This window comes from Gracilinanus agilis, unplaced genomic scaffold (assembly GCF_016433145.1).
Source record: "Gracilinanus agilis isolate LMUSP501 unplaced genomic scaffold, AgileGrace unplaced_scaffold10753, whole genome shotgun sequence".
NCBI lineage: Eukaryota > Metazoa > Chordata > Mammalia > Didelphimorphia > Didelphidae > Gracilinanus > Gracilinanus agilis.
The window spans coordinates 1-9,549 of NW_025341093.1; the positions used below are offsets into that span (position 1 = coordinate 1).

The 9,549-nt window shown below is 35.6% G+C and overlaps 1 pseudogene; it reads left to right on the plus strand.

Moving 5' to 3' along the window:
* The first annotated feature begins 3,072 nt into the window (after positions 1-3,072).
* Positions 3,073-3,594, plus strand: LOC123253933 (annotated as a pseudogene).
* Positions 3,595-9,549: the final 5,955 nt, after the last annotated feature.

Consider the following 9,549-nt stretch of genomic DNA (forward strand, 5'->3'; position numbering starts at 1 on the left):
ATATATATATATATATATATACTTCCTTCTTGAACATCATGGCATCGAGCTTATCTAAATAGGTAGCATGATGGCAAAGACTTCATAAAAAGTATCCCAGTACTGATTGTTCAATAATCTAGTTGAACTTAACCTTTTGTCTCCTACTTCATCTATAATCAGAGGACTTGAGATCAAATATGAAATACTCTCTACCTGTAGGACTTTGTTCAATTCACTCCAATTCTCTGAACCTCAGGTTCTTCACTTGTCAAATTAGAGAAGATCTTTAAAGTCTCTTCCTACTCTAAAACTATGATTCTGTTTTCTATGAGGCACTGATTAAAAGAAATCCTTTCTGGAAAAAAAAGGACCTGAAAAATCAGAGTTCTTTAAGTGAAATTTAGGAAATTTGTTCTTTTCAAACAGATGCAGTATTCAACTTAAATTAATGATATGATTTTTTACTCTTTTATGATATTAAAATAATATGATTAACTATAAGTGAAACAGAAAAATAAACTTAATCACCTCGTATTTGCTGTGAAAGAATTTAAAGTTGGGCATCCATCAAAACAGCCAGAAATATGGGTTGTAAACTGAGACAGGATAGGAAGCAGACTGGAGACCATGCTAGGTGAGCATCAGTTGAAGAAACAACTTTTTTTTGCTTAGGAAAAAAAAAAAGACTTGTGGCACTGGGTGGGGAATTTGATAACTATCTGTAAACATCTGAGGAAGGATTATACTTGTTCTACATTCTGCATGGGACTAAACTAGAAACAATGGTGGTGAGCTACCAGGAGGCAGATTTTGATTAAACATATGAAAAAAAAAACCTTTCTAACAATTAATTATCTAAAAGTGGAATAAGTTACTTCAAAAGGCAGTGGAATCATCATTAGTGTGGGCAAAAAATACTCAATGACCACTTGTAAAAGAAGTTAAAGAGAATATTCTTGTTATTGGTCAATGAAAATAGTATTGCAGGCAGTGCTAGTAATGCATGTGAACTATCAAGAATATCAGTGATAGATTATTTTCCAGGGCAGTACATAATATCCCTATATTTAATCAGTATTTTTGTATTTATAGATGACCAAATTTCCTTTGCAATTGGCTAAAATTTCCAGAAAAATATAATCAATGGATTATCTTAACAAGAACTAATTAAATTGGGATTTGGAGAAAACTTCTCTCTATTATTACAGCAGTGCGGAATGGATGCTACCAAAGCATTTCATTGAGCACCTATAATTATACCACCTGAATACATCACTAAGTGTACATGTGTGTTTATTTCATTCTAACAATTTTTTTCTTATTAGTTAGACACGTACTAACTATACTTTTCAATGGTTTATATGAATAGTACTTCTTTATTGGGGAGATAAAGCAATATTAAACTGCTTAATAACTTCTAGGATAGGACCAGAAATAACTGATTTTCATGTTTCTATTCTGAAATGAATAGAATGGGAAGAAATGTCAGTTTGTCAATAAGCATTAGTTAACGACTTACTCTGTGACATACTCTGAGGTGAGGCGTTTCTTTGTGACAGACACTGAGGATATGAAGAAAGTCCAAAAATAGTCCAGTGCTTCAGGAAGCTTGCATTCTAATGAGGGAAACAATATACAATATATGTGGAAGGTCACCTTAGAAGGTAGACCCTAGAAGTTGAAGAGAACACAAAGGACCTCCTAGAGAAAGTGAAAGTTTTGATGACTCTTGAAGAAGACCAGAGAAACCAGGAAGCAGAAATGAGGATGCAAAGAAATTCAGGATAGTCAGTGGTGGGAGAGAGTAAGAAGATTGGCTGGAAAGGTCAAAAGCATCCAGGATAAGAAAGGGTTTAAAAGCCAAACATAGGATATTTTATTAAGCATTCATCAATTCTCTATTGCCTGACCTCAAGAGGTTTTCATTCATTATCTCTGGAATAAAATGTACTATACCAGTAACCACAAGATCATTTGGGGAAGAGGAGAAAGCATCCTTCACTAATTCCTTGGAAAGTCGCTCCATTTCTTCAAAGAGAATGTCTGAAAGAATGGTAACCACTACTTTTTAAAGCCCAACACTCCCACCATACTTTGACCAGGTCTAATATTCCTTCAGAAGGTAGAATCATAAAACCCAAATCAATTACCCAGTCATCTACACCTAACTGTAAAAGAGATAACAGGAGAGTTAATTTGATATTACATAGAGTGCTAAGTATCTGTTTATTACAAAACTTCATCTTTCCATCTGATTTTTTGTTACATATAAGAGAAAGCATGATATTAATCTATCAGCATAATCAATCAATTTATGTATTTTATTAAGTACTTAGTTTATGCCATGAACTTTGCTAAAAGCAGAAATAGCAAAGATTCTTAATAGAAGAATCTGGGCTGGAATTCCAGTGTTATTGTTTATGACTTTTGTGGAATTGAACAAGTATACACATCAGTTTCCTCACCTGTAAAATGAAGAAGCTGGACTAGATTTTCTCCAAGATCTTTTTTAGTTCCAAATCCTCTTATCCAAAGCTTTAAAAAAAAAAAAGGCTGGTTTGGGTGTCCCTCTTTTTATTCCTCCTGGCTACCCCCTAGGGTTGATTCTAAGGATTCTAGAAAAGGCCTCAAAAATCCACACCAAGGAAAGAAAAAGGCAAGGCAAAGGACCATGATGCCTTCAGTTTATTCAAAGAAATTGGTCTGGCTAATTCTTGACTGCCCTTCTTTGCTAACAACCCTGGTGAAGATTGATCTATTGGTAAGAAAAATGAATTCCAGGTCCCTCTTTCATAGTATAAGTACCTAGAAATGATTCCCAGTGACTGTTGACACTCTACTTAACTACAGAGAGAAAAGAATCTTTGTCAATTAAGGGTAATAGAATAAAAGATTTAGAATGGAAGACACCTTAGGCATCATATACGAGGATTTGGGAAAGATCTTTCAGGTTTTCTTAACTAACCTCATTTAAAAAAACCCCAAAAACCTTTCCTTCTGTCTTAGAATCAGTACTAAGTATCAGTTCCAAGACAGAAGAGTGGTTACGGCTAGTCAGTTGGGGCTAAATGACTTGCTGGGGTCACACAGCTAACAAGTGTCTGAGACCACAAGTTTCCCATGCAAAACCAGAAATTGCAGATTATGCATTTACAATATTAAGACCTTAGTTGGGAAAGATTATGTATAATTATTTCAAATAGGTTGATATCTCTGGGTTTCAGCTTTCTTCTCAAACTAAATTCAGATCTGCCTTTGAAACTACAATTTTGTTTACAAAGGAGCTGGAGCATACAAAAAGGACCTTATGATGAAACCTTGACTACTTGCAGTTAATAAAATGGATTTACCATATGGAAAAGACAAATTCAGGGAACTTGTGAACCTACTACAGAATCCTAAAGATTTTTCACATCTCTTTGGAAAAAATGAAATTCCAGGGAAAACAATGGAGTTTCAACATATCATCCCAATATCTTCACAAACAGAATAAGGAATCAAAGAGCTAAAAAATTGCCAAAAAAATCTCTAGATGAACAATCCAAACAGGAAAAGGAAAAAAGTTCTCTAAAAAACAATTATTTAATTTACAAATTTCAAATTTGTCATATAGTGATCTATTATCAAAATATGCTAGAGTAGAAATAACTGAATTAAAATGTTATACTTTTAAGTAGATTAGATTAAATTTAAGATTCCCTCCCACTGGAAAAAAGAGCTCCTGTCTCTAGGCCTGGCTCTTTCTCTCTACTGAGCCACTTAGCTGCCCTCCTCTCCCCTACACCATCATTTTTTTAAAAGATGAAGCCACTGAGCACTGAAAAGAAGATATCACTTGCCCAAGGTTACACAGGTAATAAATGACAAATCTGGGATTTGCACCCAGGTCCAGCAACTACAAATCCACTGATTTTTCCATTGCATCACACTGGAACAAATCAGATAATAACTCCTCTCCCAATATAAAAGTTGGCTTATATATGACCTCTCTTTCTCTGAGGGCAGTGAGAATTTAGGAATAATATCTGTTTACCTAGTTCTGAGAATTACAATCCTTAAGAGGTGTTGATGTGTTTCCCAAATAGCTTGTTTTCCCATTGCTGAATATGATTAAACTTCTCTGATGGTATAACTAAGTAGTGACAAATACAACTGATAAAATGACTATTGTCAGGATTTTCAAGAAATCTACCAAAATGTCACGGTTTATCATGGCTTATTGAACGGACCTGTTTAAGAGATGCCTTGTACTGAAGCATCTTGTTGCTCCATTTATCCATTTCTTCTCCCTCTGATCCCAAGGAATTTTATAGCCTTTACCAAACAGGAATGAAAAAATTGCAAGAATTATCATCTTAGAGTCCTTGCTAGTAAAATGGTTATAGAAACATGCCATGATTTCAGTTTCAGGGCAGAAAAATTTACTGATTCCATAGTTAATATATAGTAATGTAAATTGAGAGCTGAAGATTGCTCAAAAATCACCTAGTTTGGCACTTTCATTTTAAAGATAAGGAAATTGAGAGAAGCTGCCAACCTAGAGACATTGAATCCCAAAGTCACCCAGATTTTAAGTGGCAGAGTTGATATTTAAACTAAGATTTTCTCTCTTCAAATCCAGCAAGCTTTCCACTAAAGAATGTGCTACCATATACTTGGAAGAATATTTCAAGGGCTTCTCAGTCTCCAATGCCTTCTCCTCTAAACTTGCATAGCATTGCTGGGTTAATCTTGATAAAGGCACAGAATTTTGAGTTGGAAGGACTTGAGAGGCTATTGTCTCTGAAAGAAATCTCAGTTATAATATAAATAAGAACAAGACATCTAATGGCAGAGGAACCCATGATTTCTTAGAGCTACTTTTTATACTTCTGAATAGTCCTAATCATTAGTTTGTTTGTTTTTCCCTGGCATAAAGCCTAGACCTCCCTCTGTGTAGTTCCTTACTAGTAGTCCTATATTCTAGGTTGAAATGAAATGAATCAAATCCCTCTTTAAAATGACAGAACTTTAAATAACTAAGCCCAGCTTCCATGTGCTCCCTGAATCTTCTCTTCTCCAATGTAAACATTCCCAATTCCTTCCACTAATACTCATATGTTATAAACTAAAAGGTCTTCACTATCCTTCTTGTCCTCCAAATGATCTCCAACTTATTAATGCCCTTCCAATCTGTGAGAGAATACTCTAGATCTGATAGGACCAAGGTAGAGTTCAGGGAGTCTATCATCACTTATTCTTTGGAGTACAAGATCACTTTTTTTAATGCTTGTGTCAAGGACTGACTTTCAACAAATCACAGTGAAGAACATGCTATGCTACTTATGAAACCCCAACCCAGAAATAGGCCATCTACAAATGATTTAACACAAGGTGCCATGTAAACTTGTGCTACACTTGGGGTAAGAGACAGCCATTGTTTGCAACTGTTCTTGGGTCATGGGAGCAAACCACATTAGCTTTTTTTGGTAGCCACCCCAAACTTCTGCCTCATTGAGCATATAGCCCACTAAAACCCCATCTTTTTAGGACAACTATTTAGCTAAGCCTTCCCTGTTTTCTAGTTGTACAGTTGATTTTTAGAATTTAATCATGATAAGACCTTGCATGTGTGCCCATGGAAATTCATTTTATTAAGTTTAGCCCATAGCCTACCATGTCCAGTTCAAAAACAGGATAAAAAGCACAAATCCAAACAAATCCTTGGGCCACTCCAACAAAGCTGACATTGAACAACTAATGCTTATTCCTTGAGTCTAGTCTAATTCATCCAGATCCAAATCAATCTAGTCATATTAGCACCTAACATATAACTTATCTAGGCAAACTATAACCACATCATTCTTATGTACTCTCAGTTTGGTGACTATCACAAAAGGAAATAAGATTAATCTAGAATGATCTGCTCTTGATAAAGCCAGACTGACATTTTGGTAATAAATGCTTCCTTCTTTAGATGCTCACTAGCCAACTTGTTAATGATCCATTGAAGATTTTCTCCTAAGAATAAAAATCAAACTCAAACTCATAGGTCTATGAGTTTACAGACTCATTCTTTAAACTTGTGAATGTGTCATTTCATAACTGGATCCCAAATCATAATCACTCTGATACTTAGTAGGATCAGCCAGTTCTTAACATGAATTGGATTTAATGTCAATTTTATGAAACAATTTGGGGACAGAGTAACATGCCATTAAATTTCTCAAACAAGGGGGCAGCTGGGTAGCTCAGTGGATTGAGAGTCAGGCCTAGAGACAGGAGGTCCTAGGTTCAAATCCGGCCTCAGACACTTCCCAGCTGTGTGACCCTGGGCAAGTCACTTGACCCCCATTGCCCACCCTTACCACTCTTCCACCTAGAGCCAATACACAGAAGTTAAGGGTTAAAAAATTTTTTTTCTCAAACATTTCTTAAGGAGGCAGCTGGGTAGCTCAGTGGATTGAGAGTCAGACCCAGAGATGGGAGGGCCTGGGTTCAAATCTGGCCATAGATACTTCCTACCTGTGTGATCCTGGGCAAATCACTTAATCCCTCTTGCCTAGCCCTTACTACTCTTCTGCCTTAGAACCAATATTACATATTGGTTCTAAGCTAGAAGGTAAGGTGTTTTTTTTTCAAAAACATTCTTAAAACCCATCAAACTTCTCTTTCTCTTTGTGTGTGTGTGTGTGTGTGTGTGTGTGTGTGTGTGTGTGTGTGTGTGTGTGTGTGAAGTGAAATTAGGGGTCTTCCCAAGTCTCTTAAGAGTTTACAAGTAGAATTTATAAACCTCGTCTTCCTCCTTGGTGGTTTGAATTAGCTGCTCTAAATGTTTCAAATATTCAATCTTTTCAACAGAGATGGATCAGCCTTCTCCACAGAGGAGATATTTTCCATCCCTGTAGCCTGCATTGTGGCCAGTGCAAAGAACTGAATGACTGACAAGATCAACTGAGATTGAGCAGTGAGGGAGGAATGAGACTGTTGCAAAGTGAAGTGAGTAAAACCAGAACAGTGTACATGGTAACAGAAATACTGTATGATGATCAACTGTTAATGGCAGGGTTATTCTCAGCACTACAATAATCTAAGAAAATTCTGAAAGACTTGTGATGAAAAAAAGGCTATCCACCTCCAGAGAAAGAACTAAAGGAGTCTGGATGCAGATTGTAAATATTGTTGTTGTTTTGTTTGTTTTTAATTTATTTTTTCTTGGATTTTGGGAGGAAAGAGAGGGCCTGTATTTTCTTTCATACATGACTAATATGGAAACATGTTTTTCATGAATGCATATGAAAAACCTATATCAAGTTGCTTGTCTTCTCAAAGTGGGTGGAGAGTAGGTAGAGAGGGATAGAATTTGGAACACAAAATTTTAAAAAGCACATATTAAAATTATTTGCATGTAATTAGAAAAAATAAAATATTAAAAATATTTTGAAAATGAAACAATAGCAAAATTTTGAAGCTGTAGACAAAGCAGTTTTGAGAGGGAAAATGCATTTCTCTAAACACTTTCATTAATTAAAGAAGAGTAGATCAATGTATTGAGCATGAAGCTACAACTCAAAACCCAATAAATGTTAAAAAAAATTAACACCAAAATTGAAATCTTGCAAATTGAAGAAATTAACAAAATCAAAAGAAGGAAATCTCATCAAATTAATAAATGACCTCTCTCTACTCCAGTCCATGCTCTACTCAGCTGTCAAATTAATTTTCCTAAAGCTCAGGAATGAGCATATTGTCACTTATTCAAGTGACTGTTTATCACTTCAGAGATCAATATAAAAGCCTCTGTTTGACATTTAAAGCTCTTCATTATCTGCCCCACACCTTTCTAATCTCCTTATGACTTATTCCACTTCCATTCTAGATGGATTTTGTCATCCAGTGATATTGACCTCATTTCATGTTCCATATACACTTCATCTCCCATTTCTGTATTTTCACTGATTTCCTCATGCCTAGAATTCTAATCTGTCTTCCCTCTAATTTCCTGCTTTCCTTGGCTATCATTCACAACTAAAAATCCTAACTTCTTGAAGGATTCTTTCCAGATCTCCCTTAATGACAGTGTCTTCCCTTCGTAACTTATTTCCAACTTATCCTACATACATCTTTATTTATACATTGCTATTTTCATGTTGTCTACTCCATTGATCTATGAGTTCCTTGAAAGCAAGGACTATCTTTTACCTTTCTGCATATCTCCATTATTTGGCACAGTGCCAGGCACAGTGTTGGTAATTAATAAATGCTCATTGGTTTACTAAAAACTAGAATAATTTTTTTAGAAAAATAGGAAGAGTCTTAGATCATCTATTTTTTAAAATAGGAAAACTGAACCACCAGTACTAAAAATGAAGAAGGTGAATTCAAATAAAGGAAATTATTTAAAACTATTTATCCCAATTATATGCCAGTAAGACTGAAGAAGTCTATTGAAATAGATGAATATTTATAAAAAGCCACACAACTAATAAAAGAAGAGATAAGAGAATTGAATAACCTAATCTCAGAAAAAAATAAATTGAACAAGCCCTAATCTTTCAAGTAAGGATAGGATCTTAGGACCAGATTTATTTTCAAGCAAGTTCTATAAAACATTTATAGAAAATCAGTATCAATATATTAGTTATGATATTTGAAAAAATAGGAAAAAGAGTCCTATCAAATTCCTTTTATGATACAAATAAGGTATGATACCTAAACTAGGGAAAGACAAAAAAGAAAAAGAAAATTATGGCCCAATATCCCTTATGATTATTGTTACAAATTAAAAAAATAAAATATTAGTAAGAAGGTTTCTTTTTTTAAACATTTATTAATAATCATTTTTAACATGGTTACATGATTCATGCTCCTCCTTTCCCCTTCACCCCCCGCACTCCCCTCCACCCATGGCCGACGCACATTTGCACTGGTTTTGTCATGTGTCCTTGATCAAGACCTATTTCCAAATTGTTGGTGGTTGCATTGGTGTGGTAGTTTCGAGTCCATATCCCCAATCATGTCTACCCCAACCCATACGTTCAAGCAGTTGCTTTTCTTATATGTTTCCTCTCCTGCAGTCCTTCCTCTGAATGTGGGTAGCGTTCTTTACCATAAATCCCTCAGAGCTGTCCTGGGTCATTGCATTGTTGCTGGTACAGAAGCCCATTACATTCGATTTTACCACAGTATATCAGTCTCTGTGTGCAATGTTCTTCTGGCTCTGCTCCTTTCGCTCTGCATCAGTTCCTGGAGGTCTCTCCAGTTCGCCTGGAACTTCTCCAGTTTGTTATTCCTTTTAGCACAATAGTATTCCATCACCCGCATATACCACAGTTTGTTCAGCCATTCCCCAATTGAAGGGCATCCCCTCCTTTTCCAGTTTGTTGCCACCACAAAAAGCACAGCTATAAATATTTTCGTACAAGTCTGTTTATCTATGATCTCTTTGGCGTACAAACCCAGCAATGGTATGGCTGGATCAAAGGGCAGGCAGTCTTTTATAGCCCTTTGAGCATGATTCCAAATTGCCAGCCAGAATGGCTGGATCAGTTCACAACTCCACCAGCAATGCATTAATGTCCCAATTTT